The sequence below is a fragment of the Temnothorax nylanderi genome, unplaced genomic scaffold, assembly GCF_030848795.1.
Source record: "Temnothorax nylanderi isolate EJ_2023f unplaced genomic scaffold, tnyl_v1.0 TNYL_tig0134_pilon, whole genome shotgun sequence".
In the NCBI taxonomy this organism is placed as follows: Eukaryota; Metazoa; Arthropoda; class Insecta; order Hymenoptera; family Formicidae; genus Temnothorax; species Temnothorax nylanderi.
The window spans coordinates 58,428-80,838 of NW_027249196.1; the positions used below are offsets into that span (position 1 = coordinate 58,428).

The following is a 22,411-nucleotide window of genomic DNA, read 5'->3' on the forward strand; positions in this document are numbered from 1 at the left end:
ATGACCGTTATGATAACAATCAAGTAAATAGAAAATGTGCCAATACACAGGCTGCATTCTGATATTCACTGTCAATACTGAAAATCTATATTTTTTTATATTTTACGTTACGTATATACTATAGATTTTCAATACTGACAGTTGCTGACAGTAAATATCGAAATGCAGTCACAGTCGGGCTGGATCGTTTGTGCTTAATAATATTTTCCGCGTTAATGTTTAAAAATAAACTTTGGAAACTTGTATCATTAATTACGCGATCACCAAATATCTGCAACTGATTAGGAATACGTTATTATATTATTATACGGAGTATCCACCATAGAGAAAGTTTTAAGTTTGCTATCGAATATTATTTATGATCATGCTTCCATTATTCCATATATTAACAGCATCAATTATAAAGGCAATGTTATTTAGCTTCAATTACTTAAATTACTTAAAATGATTATTGACAAAGAATAAAAGTTATAGCATACTTTAATTAGCTAGATTTTCTAGAGAAATTAGAGAAAGTAGATAAAGTTTAAAAGCTTCAGAAGAAATGTTCGTTGGAAATAATGAGTATTTTAGGAAAAAATTAGCGATTCTCTTTCATTTGACCCACGGAACGGAACATGTTTCAGCAACTACACGGCTATGCTTTTCGACCATCAGATTTGTCGAAAACGCGTGAGATCGAAAGCTTTTTCGAAAATGTCGATCCATCGAATTGTCACATGGAAACTCATAAAAGTATAGCGATAACGCAGAATCGAGAACCGTCCGACAATATGGCTCTCGGGCAGGAGGTGTATGAATTGGTGCGCGCGAATAGGACAATTCGACAGAGTCTGGTTGCAACGGGTTAATCTAATTTAGCCGCTGCGGGATTTGCGCGAACTATATACCTGCGATTCGCGATATAGCGAATCGGCGTTGTTGGTTTAAAGCCGTACTCGCAATGAGCTTGTCTTTCACAATTAAAACCTATTGGCTTTCACTGTGCTATACGGCAGTAGTAGCACAGTGTAAGATATTATAGGTAGATATAAATTAAAATTTAATTTCAGCAAATAGTACTTAGAAATACTGAACGTCACAGGGAACAAGCATTGCGCTTTGATATACATGTATATGAAAATATGTACAAGATCATAAAGCTCGACAAACGCTATAATCGAGAATTTTAATTGCTATGTACTACGTTAGCCGTGATGGGGCACGTGTACGTCGGCTCTTAACTACTGTACAATGCCGCGTGTTGCAATTTTGCAGCGTAGCGGCCTCGAAAACTGACCGTGTCAAGCAGAGAATCGAAACAGGTAAACGGCGCTGGCTGAATTATTTCACGACCTCCCTGTCTAGCTTTTTCTACTCCTGTCGACATAAATGATGATTACGTAGGAAATTCTCGTTGCGTTTGAGAGTAAAAAGGAGAGAGAGAGAGAGAGAACGAGAGAAAAAAAGAGAGAAAGATCATCTTTTTACTGCGATCTTTTTATTGCACCGCGCACGCGGAACGGTGTTAATTAACCCGGCGGACGAATCTCGTCCATTTTCACGCAATAACTTATCATTCATTAAACGTGTAACCACTTAATCCTGTCTTTTCGCGAATACAAACTGTGAATTTTTATGCGCGCGCCGTTGGGGATTTAACATGTATGTACGTTTTTTGTCGTCAGTAGCGAGTTTTGTCGATAAATGCAAGAAAAAGTTGGGTACGCTCGCGCTTGCAACGTTGTAATATATGCATGCACATATCGTAATTGCGCGCACCCCAATCGATATCGTGTCCGACGAATCCGGGGGATTTGCGAATTTTTATACAAGCCTCGGATAAACGCATTTCCTTGCGTTTCCGTAAAATCGACGAAGATATATTTCAAAGTTTCTCTCCACGCGCGAGACACGCCCGCTTCTGAACGCTCTCATGAAAGATTTATGCTTACGAAAAGTCCGCTAACGCACACGACGACAACGCACCGACGACGACGAAGACGAAGACGAAGGCGAAGACGACGAGACGGCGGCGGTCGACGACGAACGAGAAAAGCTCGCCTTCGGGAATCAATTTGCAGGATGAATTCAATACCTCGAAACTGGAACAACCGATGCCACTTGAAGGTAGAAAGACAGTCATACGTTCCGTTCCCGGACTAAATTTTCAAGCTACGATAAAATACAGAATCTATGTTCGTTTGAATTTGAAACTTTGCTTCTCCATAATTTAGCGACCGCTGGAAATCTGAATCTGTCGGCGAGGATTCGGCGTCAGATAGGCGAAGGTATAGCATATCTCGCGCCGATGTAACGTGCGCGGACTGTTGCATCGCGCAACAACGCACGAAAGCGCGCGCGACGCGGTAACTCGCAGGGCCATCATTTACCATCAAACAGACCACGCATGGAATAATATACAACGTGCCAGTCTTGCTCGCGCGGTATCAGGCAATAATTCCTGCCCAGGTATCTGCATAATATACAGTCGACGGCGCGAGATTCCCTCCATACAAACGTTTACGTTTCGGATACGTTCTCGGCGGACGTGCGCGCGACCATTTCGCTCGCTGCGAGATCTGTTCGAGCGATTCCGCTGATATAAATCACTGTCTGCTTCGGCGAAATTTAGACCTTCGTCGTAGGAACGCAGTGAGAATCCATTGGGGGCTCGCGCGTGTCAAGAAGAATCATTGGATGTCCGCCGAGAGGCGGAGCCCTTCGATAAATTCATGAATGACGTATAGAAGTTTTGAGCTTCCGCAAATTGGAATTCGGCATTTAGATCGGTAAAAGGTAAAAATAATATTGCAAACTTTGGCCGGGATATCGCTCGTTACATTTCCGGTCATAATTTCCAACTGATTGATTGTTGCGGTGAAGCGGCGCGAGCGAAACCGATAGTACGTATCGAATCGCGTCGAACGAATTAATGGCGGTGCGCATTTTCTTAAATAATACGACCGCGAGGATGCTGCGGGACGCGTCGCGAGATAATGAATTCCGCGAATGACATTTGGAAGTCATAAAAGATTTATGATATGCCACACAGTTGTTGTACGCGGAGGGCACGCGTAATTCCGCAGCAGCCGACGTGTCGCCGGCGTGACACATCATGTAAATGAAACATGTCACACGTATGTGTATATACACGTCGGAATAATGCAGGTCGCGCAGAGCGCGACTCAATGCAAATCGCGGCTCATGAGCGCTCGCTTCAACGAGCGATCGATCTAAGCCTTTGCGCGGCTGTTGCGAATAAGACCCGGTGAGCCTTTTATCCGGGACATGCTTCCAAACAACGTGCGATTACTCTTGCTCCTTTTTCTACATTTTCGGCCGATATTGTGCAACACGTGATACGTGCGATCCGTAATGGATTGTAATTTATACTCGCGGAGTAACGTGAATCTTTTCATGCGAAATAACGCGAAAGTTTTCTGCCGGTTTCGAGGACTAACGATATTTAGTGGCAGTAAATCTTTCGAATCGCTTCATTCTGTCCGTTGCAAGAGCATTGACTTGCATCCACTGACTTTTATTGGCGAATATGGATGTTTTACGGCGCCACGTGGGATTTTAATCGACCGCGCTACTTCGATTTGTATATTCGCCCCATTCCAATCTATCGCGATTCTATCGCATATTCAACGACCAAATGCATTGCTATACAGATTCGTCATAATTTCGAGGATAACTTATGTTTTATTGCTTCACGTTACTTTATATTTCTGTTAAAACAAAAATCGTCTCTTATTATTAATAAATTTGCCAATAAATAATCGGTATAGATGTCTCACTAGTATTAAATTTTTTAATTAGTAATCTTAGCAGTTATAAATGACTTTTAAATGGAGAACGATATGTTCAAAAGTTTCTCTGATTTGAATATTACCGCGCCTTTTCGGATGTATTTTACCAGCATTTCCATCCTTATTAACTCCGCCGTTAATCAGTACAGGAAAATTAAGTACCGTTCTCAATTTCAGCCTCAATTTCAGAGAGAAAAGCTCACCGCGTCTGAAGAAGGGCTCTCCACGCGACACGCTAGTTGATTTTAATGCGCCGTAAGTGTAATCGCGACGTGTTAATCCAGCAAAGAGATCGGCGTACAGACGGAACGAACGCCGACAACGTCTCGCGAGGGAATAAGACGCGCACAAAATTGGCCTGATTAGATTTAATAAGCCCGTCGGGGTTCCTGCGAGATGCCGCGTCTGGTAATTTGCGAGGCCGTGGGATTTTAGGAGCGCCTAGTTCGAGACGCAGATGTGATTACCATGCTGGCATCAGAGTCAAGTTCACGATATACCTATACAAATATTGTTCGATCGTAATCACGTTTCGCGTTTCAACGATATCTATCATACGAATAATTAAGCCAGATTGCAACATTTTTTAACTGGTTGTGTACTTACAAAAGTTACTTTACTCCTGTCATTAAATTTAAAGAAATTTTGTCTTCCAGTGCTATTGATTGACGTAACAATTTATTGTTGATGAATGATCCGTTATTAATAAACGCCATCAGATTTGAAGAAATATTAGGCAGCCGCTATCAAAGTTAATATAGCCGAGTGGTCACTAATATTACGCTTCTCTAAAATAGCTCTGATAAGTAGAAAGTTGTTACGAACGTTAAACCGTAGCATGAAGTCGGCAGTACTTGTAATGCGCGATCGTTTATATTGTTTATAACTCACGATATTAGTGCATCATCTTATAACGCGCCTCTGTACGCGACCCTCATTTTTTATACTTCGCCGCACTTTACAAATATTACGGAATGTTCATCTTGCTCGCACGTTTACAACTTCTGCCTTTTTACATAGGCGGTTCACATATTGGGATCCTTCCATTTAATATTATCGACTGTACGATATTCCAATATATTAACTTTTTATTAATATTTTCACATGTGTATAAGCACGAGTCTGCAACATTAAAATATCGGTACATCACGATTACATATAGTAAATTTTTGTCTTTCGTACAATTTTTATTCGCTCAGAGGTTAATCAATATGTTTTTCGCCAAAGTATTTTGCGCAATCAATTTTAATATTTTATCTTAACATCGCGCTGTCAAAGGGACGACGGGTTAAATAAATACACTCACAAAATATCCATTTTATATGTTAATCAGTTTTTCAGCATACTATATTTATGCTTGTTGAAACGTGCATATTAGCGTTTCGAATCGATCTCGCGTGAGAAACATGTTTCATACATTTCGAGCTTCTCTTTTTCTGGAGTTGTCATTACATTAAATTCGACATGTTACTACTCTGAAAGTTAAATCCCGCTCTTAATCGATTGTGATCGACAGCTCGTAAATATGAAATGAATTCGGCACGTCAAAAGAGACATTTCGTTAAATTCTCTCTGACACAAAATACATACATATTCGGCAAACATAAAATACACGTAGCGACTGACGAATGACGAAAGGAAGACTTTGACGTGCCTGACAAGTATGACATTAATGACGATCGAAGGGTGATACGTTGATCATGATGAGAATACGCTTGCAGGTACATACAAAAGGCCTTCTTATAGTTCGCGTATATAGCGTGAATGATGGATGTCCATGCTTCGCATAAAAGTTGTTCGTATATTTGCGCGTGGCGTCAGACGTGGAAAAAATATTTCTATGTGTCGTGTGCCCGTTGAAGAGGCGAGAATAAATTATGCGTAGGCAGCATACCTACCTTCCGGAGTGATAAAGTCGAATGCTTGAACTAAATATCGAAGACTGTCTTGTAAGGATATAACACAATCTTTAATATGTATCTTAATATAGGTATATCAATAGAAGCAATTAACAGATAATACACATATCAAAGAAATATATTTGTAAGTAAAATCAGTCGAAAAACAGCCATAGATTAGTAAAAGAATAATAGTAAAAAATTCAAAATACGAGCTTTCTTAATGTTACTTAATAAAAAATTTAATCTAGTGGAAAATAATTTGCAGTCGGAAGAACTCGCTTTGAGATATTCGCGAACATTGGTTTGCATGAGCCAGATTGCATAATTAGATATATTTTTATAGAAATTGAAAGTAAATGCAGCCTGATCCTGCCGCTTTAACGGTAAGAAGTTTTAATTGGCAAGTCAATTATCGTCAATTAAGGTGAGTGAGGGAACAACTCGCATAAAGGAAAAGCTGGCTCTATTTTTTGGATTTTTTCCTAGATAAACTTTTCTTTGTCGTAATGTTGCTTACATCACAAGCATTTTGTCTGTTTAATTTTCATAACATAAAAAAATCCAATTTCTTGCTCCGCTTCATAGAATACGAATGAATTAGATTATACGTAAAATGTAGGCAAAATACAGAATTTAATTAGGTAATATAACATAATTAATAGTTTAATCGTATTGATATAAAGTTGAATAAATAATATTTGGTATAAAGCGACGCGTCTATAAAATGTTTGTTTTACATGGACGAAACGCATAATAAATGCACACACATACGCTTTTGCAATCCAGCAACCACATTAGCGTTATCTGGCGGTAAGACACAAAGAACTGGTGAGGCAAATGTATAAAAGGGAACTGAGAGAGGGTACGCTAACAAGGTTGGCTAATGGAAGCCAAAAAAGTTTGGGGTTCAAATTCGTTTCGCCCCTCCTCGACTGAACATGCAGACAACAAAGAGCCATCGGGCCTCGTCGCGCCACACGTTTTTCGCCTCCCTCCATCAAATTCCCGAATCCCTTCAAGGGACAGGCGTGGAAACTTGAGAATAGAAGTTCGAGAGCCCGGGACGAAGACTCAATTAGGACTTTTGTATCCACGACAGCTGAAAACGACGTTTACGCAAAGGTGTGATGATCGGGTTTGGTGTCACATGCTTATGAGGCGCGCTCGATCGATTCCGCACGCGAATGCACGTTTCCGTGACGTAAATTGAATGTTATTTAAGTTGTTGATAGTTATCGTCGTCGGCGTGTAACAACTAAATTTACGTGAAAAAATGAAATCAAAGTGAAAAGCTGAAAAATGCATCTCATTTCGGGCCGTATGCGACATTACGCAAACACGATAACGGATGCGCTCTCATACACAGTTGCGCGAAATTCATGTTATTCGTACGCGACGTTAATGAAATGTATGTTAACGCCACGTATTCTCCCAACAATATTAAACAATATTAAAAATACGTACGAAACTGTGGAACTGAATAGTCAAGCTGTATCCCGCGGTTTTACGTCCACGGCTAATACGAAAACTCTACTTGGCAGTTTTCGAAATCTGCTCACGAACTCGTTATCGAGCCGTTCCATTACCAAATTACAAACTGGTCGCGCTATTAGCGTCAGCGCCGGCTCGATAAATCCACTGCGAGCCAATTTGCCAAATTGTTTATCGGACGCTTCCGTCTCTGTTAGTGAACTGTGCATTTTTCACGGTTCCCGCTTCTTCGAAACACACACGAGATTTTTACGAGTGTCTCGTTAGCGTATCATTTTCAGCTTGATCAACGATATGCAATCGATTTTTTAAACTTGCAGCGAAATCGATCGCGTCGCCAGTTGCATTGTTGCCGTCAAACAAAGCTTTTACGATATTATTTTACACGATGCGCGTCCGTGTAACATGATTCTATACAGTAAGAGATATCAGTTTGAAAACGTTGAAATCCAACTGTTTTTCTCGTTCGATACTCGGATATCGCTAATTTATTGGAATTCAATTAGCTTGCCACTTATTTTCTAAGCCCTTTCCCTCCCCCCCCCGTATATTATTCATTCCAACAATTTAATAAGCAGTGTATTGGATATTCTCCAAGAGAAAAAATAATACACACGCTCATAGATGTGCCGCGTATTCAAGAGAGCCGATCGATAACTCCAACCACGAATATGACGTTTCTAAGGACAATCTAAGGGTCAACCGACCCTTTCGTTCTTCATAATCGCCGAGTGCATTTACGTGTTTTAGCGATCCAGATTTGTTTCAAGTACCAGGGACATCGAGTCTCTCGGACGCAATTTGTCCGGTGAGTCTTTCAACATATCGCAACATATCGCGCAACGCGACGTGCTTAACAGATTGTGACGAAAGCTTTCGCAGGAAATGCGGAATTATAGCGGCTGAACAGCGTGGACGTGACATTACTAAAGGTCCCTGTTTGTCGCGCGTTTGAGAGTAGATCGATAACGCGCGAACCGTTCGCGTTGGATGTGACAACACGTTTGTGCGGATCATTGGCGGGATGGCGGGCCACCTTTCCCGAGACACGACAGGGCAACCGCCTCAGAAACGGCAGAAGCGGTTTATGGACGGTGGGACAAGGGAAAAGGTGCCGATCCGATCCGACGGAGGTTCGGTCGCGATGTATCGGATACTTGGCCGGTCGTTTATCTCGGCTCATAAACGCACGATCTCACGGGCAATTTCGCAAATTGGAAACCCAGCCACGATCGCACGAACCCAAAACCATTTCGACCCTCTGTAACGAAACTTGCGGCCCTCATCGCCGACGACAGCGCGAACGGCGATGTCGGTCCGTGCAATCCTGCACGCCGCTGTTCTAAATGACCAGAGGAACCTGCGAAAAAGACGAGTCGGGAAAGAGGATTACTCGTGTTCTAAATTGACTCCGGACATCGGAACGAGAGACATTTCATTTTTTTTCTTCTCTGCTATAAGTACCGACAAAGAAATGTACTGAGAATCATTAGACAAATCGAAATTAATTATATCACGGATGAAATCGTAATATACAGTTTTTATTGCTTGAAAAGGGTATTTCAGAAAAATTAATAATACGTCCTTTTCTCTCGAATTTAGGGAGGATTTTTACGCAGAGGAGAAAATGTATCAGTTTATTACAAAATCCATTCGTTCCCAAGAACAACGTGGTATTTTGTAATAAGTCAGTAAAATTTGAAAGTTCTACCAATTATGTCATTCATCTTCTCTCTTCTAATTCCTTTGTCATTACATTAAAATCTCCCAAGCGTATCAGAGAGCAGACAGTTTGATATTCTCTGACAGTAGATTTTCCTATCTCGCAAAACTGTAACAATAAGCACGCCATCGCGTAATAAGTCTCACAACTTCTCGACAATAGCATTATTCTACTACTTACAGTACTTACAAAATGTATTTCACTGTTTACACGTTTCATGCTGTTTCATAAGATTTTAGCTACCTCGAGTAAAGTACGCTCAGTGCAACATTTTGTGTTTTGAACATCTTAAGCCGACAAAGCGTCAATTGATTCAGAATCTTTTTCGGCATTATAACCATCGTGACGACAACGTGAAACTACGTGATGATATTGGCGATGTTGATTAAATCGCAATAAAAATTCTATCACGCACGACGCAAAACAAAAAGCGGTTTGCATTTTTTTCCCCGCTTTTTACGCATGGAAAAATTAAATCTACCTTGATGTAAAAAAAAATAAATAGAACATTTTATCGTTATCCGATAGATAAAGTCGATTCAACCGCGCGAGTTATGGGCCACGTTTTTTTTTTCGGATAAAATGACGCAAACCCCATTTTCTATAGTACGCACATAAAAGCATATTGAAAACTACATATTTTCGAAAAACAGAAATTTTTGTGTTTTTTTTCTCACATTTATCGAATCTATATTAACGTTCTGATAATACTGCAGTGTGTATATATGCGATATATTTTGAATTGTTTAAAGAATTTGTAGACCACATTGTTGAAAAATTATAATTTTTAAAACATTAATCATTTATCTAACATTTGCATTAATAACAACATATAGTTAAAACATATTTGCAATAAAATTAAATTAATGAAATATTTAAAATACGATAACGGTACACTTGAATCATTATACGTGCTTTTACGCACTAGTTCTATTTAATTCGTTAAAGGAAAAAATTGCGGTACGATGGCGAGTGGCGAGCTGAAGGATTTAATACATATCTGTCAAATCTGATTCGCTGAATTATTTCAAGCTCTGTCGCTGCAACGTGATATTTCAAGCTGCCATCCATCTGCACGGCTTAGGATTCACCAACAGAGACCTACGATAGATGATGTAAAACTGTCATGTCGCGTCGTAATCCTCCTCGGGGAGATACGGTTTATTGAAATATTCATAATCATTTTTTTTTACGTCCCCAGGGGCGAGACGCCGTAATTTCGCGTTTATCCCTCGCAGACGCGTTTACTCCTCCGTCCCAGAAGCACGATAACAATGCGAATCACCCTGAGCCACGAATTCACCCTCCAACAAATCGAGTTACGCTAATACAACTCCGATATATATTTTGGCATATTTTTATTAAGTTCGCATAATTTTATTGACTGAAGTAAACTGAACGCGATAATATTAGCATTTGTGATGATAGACTTAAACTTTTATTGCGTCTTTTATTACTTTTTTTTCCGCAAAACTTGTCAGGATCAATGATTGCAACCATTAACTCGCTCGTTTCTCTTACGCCACGTTAGAATTTCCAGCATTCAAGTCGTAAGACGTATTTTACGTTTTGGCGCTTAAAACATCTCGCGCTTTTGGCCGGCGCGACGTCATTGTCTTTCTAACAAGCGAAGTCGTATTTCCACCATTCGTTCCAGTCGCGGAATACGGTCGTTCGGCGTCATTTCGCGGCAGGTCCTTTATAATTTATCGGGAGGATACGCGTCGTTTCAGCGCACTTGGCCGTTGTTCCTGGGCCCCCGGTCGTCGATCGATACCGGTTGGCGTACACACGCGCAAGAAATTAATTTCGTATGCACCCTTCCGCGTGAACTGGGATAACGAGCAAGTCGCAGAAGCCATCGCGAGACCACCATTATGTGCATGAGGCTGCATTTTCTAAGTGATTCAATTCACGTGCGATTGACCGAGTCGCGATAAATTTTGGTCAACGCGATTTATCGGCTCTATTAAAATAAAAATATTCACCATTCTACTCGAACTACTCGAAGCAATCCTGTTCTAATTTTTTTCAATTTTTTAAAATATATTTTATTCCTACAGAACTTTATGCATAGATCTTTTTGTTAGAGTTTTATTGTATTAATATTATATCGTATTTTATACTAACAAGTGCGATCGCACGGTAATTTGACGCTTTGAAGTTAAGAATTTTATTACTTTTCCAATTTATTTATTTTGATGTTAACAATCATGTTGCTGCCAGATAGCCGGAGAATCCATATAAATGATTATAGTCGAAGGAATTCGGATTATTTTACTTCTTCCGAGTTGAATGTGCCATCGGAGATTGTTAAGACCTGTTTCTCTACTGATTGTTAAGACCTGTTTCTCTACTTCCTGTCGCACTCATCTTAAATATCGGATTACCCGTCCTTTTATAAGCAAGCAAAGAAAGAAAAAGGAAGTAGAGAATACAGAGCAGGGAATACGAACTACTGGAATTTGTTTGCGCAATCTGTAAGCAAATCCGTTTCGATTTGAGGCGCTAATACCACGCTCGGGAATAAAATTGCGCTTTGTCCCGAGAATTCAGGATTTCGCGCTTTAGCATTGTTTACATGTATACGACGAATAAGATAAATGAATGATATGAACGTCTGGCTTACGTTAGACGATCTATAGTTTGAGTATTCAGAATAGAATTTTATTTATAATTTTATAAATATTGGGGTAAAGTTATGAAAACGGTCCACCTCCGATTTCGATAAAACTTTGTAAAAAGCTTCATTTTGGGTTAAAATGAAAGCCTTTAAAGCGAATTTTGGCGATTCGTATAAGAAAGCCATTTTTTAAGCTAAAATAGTAAAAAAGAATGATGAGTGTGGTAATTATTTAGTTTAGGGAGCAACCTCCAGACTTTGACCTTGACATATATTTTATCTTAAAAAATGGCTTTATCATAGAAGTCGCCAAAATTCCTTTTAAAGGCTTTCATTTTAATCTGAAATAAAGCTTTTTACAAAGTTTCATCGAAATCAGAGGTGGTTCGGAACTCCACCCAAATATTGTTTTCTATGTATGTGTATATAAAACATACAATAATATAAAATTTATTTTACATATTAATAATTATATAATATTTTAATATTAATAATTCTGTAGTGCGCGTCGTGCGTCATTACCGACGCGTCGAGTCATATTCCTCACCCCTCTGAATTTGCAGCGGAACCGAACCGAGTCCGCTCCTCCGCGCCAGTTTCACGTTTCCTAGTGACGACGCGTTACGGGTTACGGTCGGCGAGTCGCGTCGTCGCCTCGCGTCGCCCCGTTCGTTCGATATTCGTTGAATTTTGCGCGATTTGTGGCTTGACGGAAGCGTCACGCGGAAGATTGTTTAGTATTCGTCCAACAGATTACGCGGAGATATCGGAGCGCGTCGACGCGTCGAGCTCGTCGCGGTATCGCGTCGTTAATGCGGTCGCACAGTGGGTCGCCCGGTTTCGGTCGGTGACGTCACGACTGTTCCGACGCGTCTATGGCGCCGTCAAATTCGTTACCTGCCTCCCGTCTACGATTCTCTTTGCCAACTTTGGAATGATCGATAGACGAGCAGATGATTCATCGGCTCATAGAAGCCTCGACGACGGCGACATTTTCGCGGCCCACCCCGTTGCGGTAAGTCTGCCCTACTTACTCGGCGATTCTACCTTACGAGAAATCGCTGTTGACTCTTAGAGGAGTGGAGGGGAAACGCGAATTAAGGTTGTTTTTAATGCAGCGATTTTCTTCCGAGACGAATCTCAAGCGGATAATTTGTCCGCATTCAGAGAAAAAAGAAGTATCAGAAACTAAAAAATTGAAGAGAAGTAACGCATCAACTATGGGTCTGTTTTCTATTGCTGAACTGGCTGCACTAGTTCAGAGTTTATCTTTTTTACTGCACATTTTGGAAGGAAAAAGATAAACTCTGAACTAGTGCAGCTAATTCAGCAATAGAAAACAGACCCTATGTATCGTGAAGTATGAATGAAAAAGTAACATGTTGCACAAACTAAGGAAGCATAATTAATTATTTGTATAAAATATGATATAGGATGGAATATAAGAAAATAATAATTTAGAATTGTTTTGTATTCTAAACCAACAAATGTATTATTGATACAAACAGAGTGTTATAATGAGTCATTATGTATGTCTAACAATAAGTCGAAAAAATATAATTTTTATAATAAGTCCATAAAATTATACACTTTAGTTATGCCGCTATTTTACTAATATTTAACAGTAGTTTATATATTTATTTTTGTCTACATCGAAAGAACATAATTTTTATAACAAATCCATGAAATAACTATTATAGTTATTTTACTTTTTTTATTATAATTCAATAGTTATATAATTAGTACTTTTTAATAGTTATATACAACTAATGCAATAATTAATAATAAGTGAAACTGGACCGATTTGATTCTCAATTAAGTAGAGAGAAGTGTCTTCGATCGGGCTGGATCTTCATAGCCTAATAATAATAAACCTAATAATAATTATTATTATTTGCACCAAAATATTATAATATTATTAGGCTACCATGATCCAGCCCGACCGGAGATTGCACTTCTCTCTATTTAATTAATGTAATAATATTAATATTCAACATCATGTATATTTCCATGATTATGTTTTGATAGTTTTCGTTATATTAGTTATTGCCATTATATATATGTATATATACTATCTTTTGATAGTACTATTTTCGTTCTTATGACTTTGTAAAACTAGTTGCGAGTACTCAAATTTCAAAGGCATTACATTATAATTGCCGAAGCTATTTTGTTTTTTCTGAATGTGGATAAAAGCAGTGTTGAATGGCATAGTATGTACAATCTAATTTTTCACACGTAGCACAGATTACGAGAAACAGCATTCTTTTGTTGAGGAAATGGACGCAAAAAAAAAATGATTATTCAAGAGCATTTTTGAGCAAATGGCTTTTGATCAGTCGGTTAAGTTTGCATGTAAACTATTTTAAACGACTTTTAAACTGCTTCGGGATGGCAGCATTATTATATCCTCGAGAAATGATTCCGAATATCGCAGGGGCGGTATATGACTGCTAAGTCGCAACCGCAACGGAGGCCATATCGAGACAGCGTGCCGGTAGCACGGACGATGATGGATGAACACGTAGAATAGAAAATCTTGGCTGCGAGCGCAGCGTACGGTAGCGTGATATTACGTAGAAGGAGCGAGAGAGGGAGGGGGGAAGCAAAAATGACGGGGGCATGAATTATTACTACGCACGCCGGGGCTCTCATATTTCCCGACGCCGCCGCTGTACCGCAAAACTAAGTAATCGTATATCGTCGGCTTCGACATTTTTTACATTTACTTTGGGAACGTTGATAAAATCCGGTTAAAAGCGGCCCGCGACGTCGCTTTAGACTAGACGGTGAAAAATTTCAGAGCAGAGATACACGGCTCGCGTATAGTCAGAATTTGTCTTCCCAAGTAAAAATGCGTGCAATGTGGCTCTCTGTTCACACATACGCAGACCTCGAGATTTATTTTTATTTTAAAAAATACTGGTAAAACGTTAAACGACACTCGCTAATCAATCGTTCAGCACACTGTTAAATTTCTAATATCAAATTATACTCAATTTTAGTCATTTTTAACCATTCTGATAGGTCGCTACTGTTCCTACTCAATATATCGTTAATTTAACTAAAACAATGATAATTTAACTAAACCAATGCAGTTAAAATAATACTGTTTTGTGTTAAAATAATAAATTTCGACACACATGGTTAAAAATAACAAAATGTCACGTAACTCAATGTACTGGTTTAAATTTCGTTTTTTAATATTTAACAGTGTAGTGCTTTTAATAAGTGCTCCAGTTTTAATTCGGTAGTTACGAATCTTGACTATCGATGTTCGTTATTATCGTTCGTATTATCCAAGTTTCCTTCTTCGCGAACGACGGTAGACGCCGTGACGTCAACAAGGCGACATTCGCGTCTGACTTTTTAATGTCACAATCGCGTTAGAGGCGTAGATCGTAAAAGGCGCCTCGTCGTCGGATTAACAACGAAAGGGAAGAGCGTCGGCACCACTTGGCGGAGACACAAAAGTAGGCGGTGAAACGCGCATCCGCGAGTTAATTAATCATATCGCGTTATTTGGCCACCGACGATGCTAAACTCTTTAATTCGTTACCGTCGCTCTAACGAGCGAGGCGAGACAGGGTGCGGCCTGAAATTTTCATTAATTAGTCACCGACACCGAGCCGCGCAACAGGGGACGCGCGCGTTCGATTAAAAAAATTTTTTTTTTCACACCGTTTTGATCCGCTTAATGCCGACACGCATGCACACAGACGCGTGCATACGCGCACACATTTCACACCCGCAAAATCTTTTTCCCGGCGCGGCGCCGCCACTGCCGCGCGATTAAAGTATTAAATATTTAATAAGAGCGCGAAGCGTCACCGAGCCAGCGATCTGCATGACACGTAGGCAAATATTAATAAACGTCGCATTGTCCACGTTGTTCGTATACGTTAATAAAGTCCGAGCGTGTGTCTCGTCATGCTCATGTGATCCAAACAATAGCTTTTAGATCACGTGCATACACACGATAGAATGTACTTCTTAATCCACGTGTTGCAGTCACGTATTTATTTTTTTCATATTATTATATTATAATATAGTATAGCTGGACAATGCAGCAAGGATGTACGATATACATATGTATATACGCTTCTGAACTAAATTAAACTTTTCAGAATGTAACCAGATAAGGGAGGCTTCTTGAAGCATTATAAGAATATATATAATTAGTTTTCATAATATTATTGAAAATCAACACACACGCACACACGCACACATACATATAATATTATTTCTCGACTGCAGTAAACGGAAGTTAAATTACTTAATGAATATATTGTGTGTGTGCGAAGCCTATTATTGGTCGAGATAACATGCATGCGCTTTTCTGCATATTTTGATACGATATATTAAATGCATTTCTGCCGTGTGTGTGTGAACATGTGTGCTCGCATATCGATGTTAATTTCTCTAATTAATAATCTTATCTTGCTGCTTAATTTGCTTGATGGATTGCGACCTACATGCTGACGATTAACACTCGAATCTCGCTGCTTATTATCTCGCTACGTCGTACAAAACAGTGTATTAAAGCACACGCGACTGTTACCTGGAACAATAGCCGAACACGTAATCGCGAACCGCTTATTCATAGCAGTTACTCACTGCGTGAGTCACGAATAGAAGCGTGTGTATTCGATTTCGTCCAGTTACTGAACTTTTTACCCGATTCTTTACTGAATCCTATAACATTTTTTAATATTCTCGTATGTAACGTACCTTTAATCGGTTTCTTATTATCTCCATTCTCACAATATTTAAGAAATTTCGAGCCCAAGTAAGTCTGCTTCGAAATGAAGAAGAGTTCTGCTATTAACTAACTATAATCTATTCGCTACGTCTTCATGTGTGCGCAGTTTCAATATAGCCTCGATCTCAAATAACCCCGTAATTAGGCGCCAAAGTAAATGTTTGCGCGAGAAATTCCGTCGTGCTTTCATATAACGTCTTAAATATGGCTACGGCTATCTGATCTTCTGGATCTTCATCTTTCGTAGTTCCCGACCTTCTAAAAATAATAAAGCTGCCAGGCATTAAACTCCGTTGGCCGAGCGATGATATGCGGCGTAATGATAAATTAATCGCGCGGCGATTAATTAAAACGTATTAGAAAGCCGTGGTGCGCGTCCTGCGGGAGCGTCACATGACGCGGAAGAGAATACGATTCATCACTTTTTACGTCATTGCCTCGCGTCGATGATAATAAATCCTTGTCGTGGCAGCAGTCTTGGGGTCAAGCCTAGAAAACTATGACACCGCTGCACGCACGTGACGAGGTCATCGTCGGTAGTTTCCGGTTTCGCCGATGCCATTTGCGCGTTGCTTTTCCGAAGCAGAATTATCACACCATTTTCCGCCTTACGTCGAGAAAGCTATGCTAAATAATGATCTACGACGTCGTACACCTACCGCGTGGACCGCCAATATAGCGGTGCTGTAGCGAGTATGTCAGTCGCAAAGCCCGTTCGCCGCAAAACGGCGGCCGTCGTCGTCCGTAATAATTATTGCAGTGGCCGGCGCGCGCGCGATTACGTACCCGTTTACAAGGAGTGTTTTATGCCCGGCCCGTAAATTCCCGCGGAACACAGCGCACCGAATCACGAACATCGGAATTCGTTTTAGTCACCGGAGATAAATTGCGCGTGGTAAAATTATTTTTGCCACTCAAAAATCACATAAGACACACACGATCATCCGTAATTGCTTCAGGTATATTGGATCGCTCGCTGAATTATCGTCGATGCGGTTTACGGAGTCTATATAATTATGGATGGTATAGGTATATAGATATACATTTTTTACATCGCTTCCTGAGCAACTCATAGATCATTTGCACGGTAGATCCTTCCGCGCGTTAATTGTCTCGATTACTTTCATCTGGATTTGCTGAAAAATTCTGCCCTCGAAAAAGAATTAACGACCGCGCCGGAATCGCTGACTGCAGTGTTGCCCGATAACGCTCGGCGAAGATTCGATTTGCATCGATTGCCGGTCGAACGCGATCGGTGCCCGTGGACGAAGGCAGAGAGAAAGCTCTGCATTGATTTTCTGCGCCATTTGAAAAAGCTAGCCCATACTTCTTGACGGTGTCTCCCGGAGCGAGTGTAATTTAATTTTAACGCCCGCGCGGCCCGCGCGTGGTCGGCGCGGGCGGCGCACAGGTATCGCGGGCGCCACGATCGATCGATACCGGTATCGCGTCCGCCAACGGTATATTATTCACGGGACAGACAACGGAAGTTTATAGTTGACCGTCGCGACATTTTATTTCCAATAAAACTCGTTTATCGGCGCACCGATACTTTTCGCACTCGTTTACCCGATAGGGACCGGTAAGTGCGCGGTGGGATGAATGGGATTTGACAATCGCGGTTCTGGTGTCCCGATAATCGTCCTCGATCATAAAAGACCGTGATTCTCTTCTTCCTGTCGCAAGTACCATTACATTCAATCGCGGATATTCGTACGCGAGTAAAATAGCGATTTTACGATGCGTACAACGTGACGTGTAAACGATATTTTACACGCGATAAATGAAGGGCTTCACGTAAATGAAGCTTTAGCGATGCAAATAAACGATAAAACTTTATTCTCTATTTTGTCGCGAGCGTACAAATGTATTTGCGTACACGCGTAATACGAGTGGATTCCCATTGAAACAAAAAAAGGAAAAAAATAAAAAATAAAAAAAAATAGAAATTACACAGGATCAATCTATACAGACGCGGAAGATCTGGTGAAAGCATCGCGATTAAATTACGTCCGATAAGCCGCACGACCTCGTTTATAGCACGAGAGATGTGCACACGCGGTTGTTATAGGTCGAAATTAAAATTAACCCCCTTGCTAGTATCACTCGCTAAACGTATGCCACAATTGGACGCGACAGCACGTACGATCGCATGTATTCCCGTAGATCGGGGTCGATTCTATTGCACTCATGAGAATATTTATATGTACAATTCGCTACCACGAACGCTGCAAGAATAATCACCAGGGTGCACGCTTGCGCGTGCATACACACACACACACACACACACGCACTATATGCGATAACTGCACGCATTTATTTATCGCTCGGTAGAACACGATCGATATAAACTCGATCTTCGCACATGCCTATAGATGACCCGATTTTCACGAGGTTCTCGACACCGCTGTGTAATCTGGATAATTGGTTGCTAACCGCCGAGATGTGTATTTAATCGAAAAAGTAATGCGCGATAACCGGATATATTTGCAGAAATGCTTTTATTCACATTTCGGGATATATATTTTAATACATGAGCGGAAGCTTAAAAAAGATATTAATAATAGTTAACGTTTATAAACCGCAAACAGAATTTGAGTAAAATGGAACAATATTCTATACTTTTTTTTTTAATATTTTTGTTTTCGATATTGCCGTTGTATAAACCCCGCTCGGCGAGAGGATTATTTTAATAGTTAAAAGGATTATTATAAATCCGCGGACGAGGCTTTTTTGTAATCTTTTAGAACATACGAATTTGATAGCAAACTAGTTGAACAACGTTGGAAATATTTTATTTAGAATGAAGTTTGGATAAACGACGTTCTTTCGACGATTCATTACGTTATATAATGTATATTAAATTCAATATTCACGATGCTATAATATAACGCCAGTTTTATAATCTACTCTTGCTATAGATTACCATGTTTATTAGTGATAATATAGTGAGCTTGACAATTGATTATTGACATTCATGTGTTTACGTACGATGCTTTAACGGCGACTAGCATGATTGTCCAGCCGGATATTCCTTTACTGTTCGAATCGAACTTCGACAATTACAGCGTCCGTTCCATGATTGCCTAACCGAAACGGCTGGTATCATCCAAATTGCATCTCCAAATCTCTCGGACAATTTCTGCTACAAATCAGTGAAAATAATTTCGCCGCGCCGGCACTCCTTGAATAACAATTGTAAACGGAAACTGTAATTGATTAGTTTGCTGTTCGTGCACATATTGAATAACATGGTATAAAGTAAAATGCCATAAGCAATAGTAATTAAATTTAACAGAGATTTGTAAATATTTCGTTTCCAATGCTAAACGGATAAAAAAAATTACACGATGAGTTATTTGTAATCTAAATTAATACTTTTATTGAAATATAAATGAATCATATTTTTTATGTTCTGTATAAAAGTTAATTTTTGCCACAGAAGTTAAGTTAATATTTTCTATTTAAATGTTTGATTCTGCATATATTATCTTTGTATTCAATTTTCGCTGCATGGATCACGTATTTTTTTTTAATTCATATAAAAATTATATGTTTATTCATTTTATAAAATAATTTCAAGTGTAATCATCTATTATCTATTCAAAAAATATATCATTTTTATGAATATATATGCGCAAAAAGTGTCTCTTTTGTCATAAATATAGCGGAAAGATTAAAACGATTTTCAGATATAATAGAAAATAAAATTGAATGCGCAAACCGTCTATTTTTCAAAACCGCAAAATCTAGTTTGAATACTGGGATAAACGAAAGTTTTAGCTTTCTGTAGTCGCGTGACCACAGAGTTTTGTATGCCCCATGAAATGTATTCTCGGGTACAATGCGCTGCTTGCGAAAAAAAAAACCGGGTTGTACCATAGTTTCGGTCCTGAAACTGCATTAGAACGTTCGTACGAGTTGAGATAAACTCGCGTAACTGGTTCGGCATAATCTTCTCGCATTGCACAGCTCGAGGGAGATGGTGTATAGAATATTGTGGAGCTTGTTACATGTTCTATTTAATTTCGTCCCGCTCGTATCTTAAAGTCTCGAGCGAGCTTGCGGAATATATCACGACTGTTGTCTGTCGTAAGAGGCGAATGGAGATACACGGCAAATTCTCGCAGTTGAATTGACGCGACTCGGTACACCTTTCAAGAGGAAAATATTGCGTTTCCGTCGCAGTGACTTCCGTATTCTCGTTCTCGAAAGACGCCTCCTTCCATTACGACTGGTCTTACTGCAGATTCTCTGACATAGAACAAAAAGGGACGTACAGAAGCGGCGGTAAACAACATTGATAGAACTAACGGAGGTGATGGAATGGAATCGAGAAAAATCGATTCGCAGCGGGGACTTTCTTACTTTTGAAAGATCACGAGTCGCCTTTGGCAAATAAAATGTATTTTCTTTTTCTTGCCCTTCTGGTAATCGTGCCTTTCTCAATTCTGTGACACCTTTAAAGAAAACATAATAAACGCGGAAGTAAAATTCTTACGCTTTTTTAGCGTAAATAAAACTTTTCTTTTAAATTTTCTTACTGCCTGTATATCTTCTAAAGTAGAAATAATTCAAGTTTATTTCGATTGTTGCTTATCAAACCACTTTTTAATCTATTATATAAGAAATAACAAAAATTACGGGGGGGGGAATATAAAATCATCACCTTTTTATGATGTCGTATTTCATCAATTAATCAATAAAACTCTGCATAGAACGCAAAATGCTATTATATGTGTGATATTCTTAGAAAACATTAGATATTAGATAGATCTTGTATATTTACATATTAATATTAAAATATTAATAATATACTCACTTCGCTAATACGCAAAGAGAAATTATCTGTACTTTTGTTGAATTTGTACGAGAACCGCGATGCATAAATTTACGAATGTAAAGCGGCAGCGTGAACGATCGTTCCTATCGGCGCAGGAACTAAAAACTCGCTGCGCCCACACGAATAATAAATTACCAGGTGACGTGCACCACTTCTCGATTCGGTGTAGCGTAGATGCAAAGTGCAACGTTTTGTAGGAAGGAAAGCGCGGCGCAAGAAGTTACGATCGGTCGATCTGGCCGGTCGTTTATCATCGCAGGTCAGTTTCCTTCGGCCTCGGCGCCCCTGCATACTCGCGTGCGCACGCGTCAGGTCGAACTGGGAATCACGCGTGTCGCTACTCAAGGTCCATAATTTACTCGACGTGCTGGAACTTCCTACTCGCTAAGGTAGGACTTTCACGGCGCGGCATGGAGCACCTCAAGTGGAAGGAAATGTTTTCCGGGTAAATTCCTCCGCGAGGTCGGCACACTTGGGGAAGGGAAGAAATATTTCTTTGGAAACTTTCGATCCACCTGACAACTCGGAAGAACGATCGCGCGAATCTGTGATTCGGTAAATAAGACCGCCGTGAGTTACTCGTGTTTCGTCCGCTTGCAGATCGATGGGGGGATATCGGCTCGTCGGGTTTGGAGCTTAAGGAATCTCGTTGTCGACTTTATTTTTAGCGGAAACTAACTGGAAAATATGATGAGGAAAGTTATTGATTGATATCGACAATTTATGTAGCAGACTTACATATTAGGGAAAAATTTCTGAAAGAAGGGCCATCAAGAACTTGTAGTAAAACTAGGCAATAATCGTTCAGTTCGTGAAAATATATATAATTACACAGATGAAATCGGCATGTGAAATCGTTAGTATGAAAAAAAAATATATATTTTTGCGAAATATGAATAAAATATTAAATAAAACGTGAAACGAAGAATCTATTTTATTTAATGATAAAGACTGAATTTGATATTTTGTTCTGATTTTAATATATTTAATATTTCGATGATCTTTTAACGCGGGTGTTCAATGATTTATTATGCTCAAAATTCCGATTTGACATTTAAAGAAAATAATAGTAGTGAAAAAAATACAATAAATATATATACAATAAATCGGCATATTGTAGCAAAAAAAGAAATTGAATCTCGGCAAAACGGACTGGGACGTATTTTTGAAAGGAGGAAGGGAGATTCTTATATGCTTCGTATGCATGTCACGGAAGATTTGAATAATGCACAAAGAATGTTGGAACTGTATATACCGGCCAAGTATTAGTGAGT

General features: G+C 39.5%; 1 protein-coding gene across 5 annotated transcripts in view; it reads left to right on the forward strand.

The window, feature by feature from the left end:
• Positions 1-22,411, forward strand: part of LOC139776976 (uncharacterized) — a 219,396-nt gene that overhangs the window by 8,009 nt on the left and 188,976 nt on the right. Inside the window, exon 1 of one of the 5 annotated variants that reach the window (XM_071714088.1) lies at positions 12,166-12,547. The exons of the other annotated variants lie outside the window; for them this stretch is intronic. The gene's annotated coding sequence lies outside the window, so the exon portion shown is untranslated. Of the gene's footprint in view, positions 1-12,165; positions 12,548-22,411 lie in introns of those variants that run through there. 5 annotated transcript variants of the gene reach the window in all.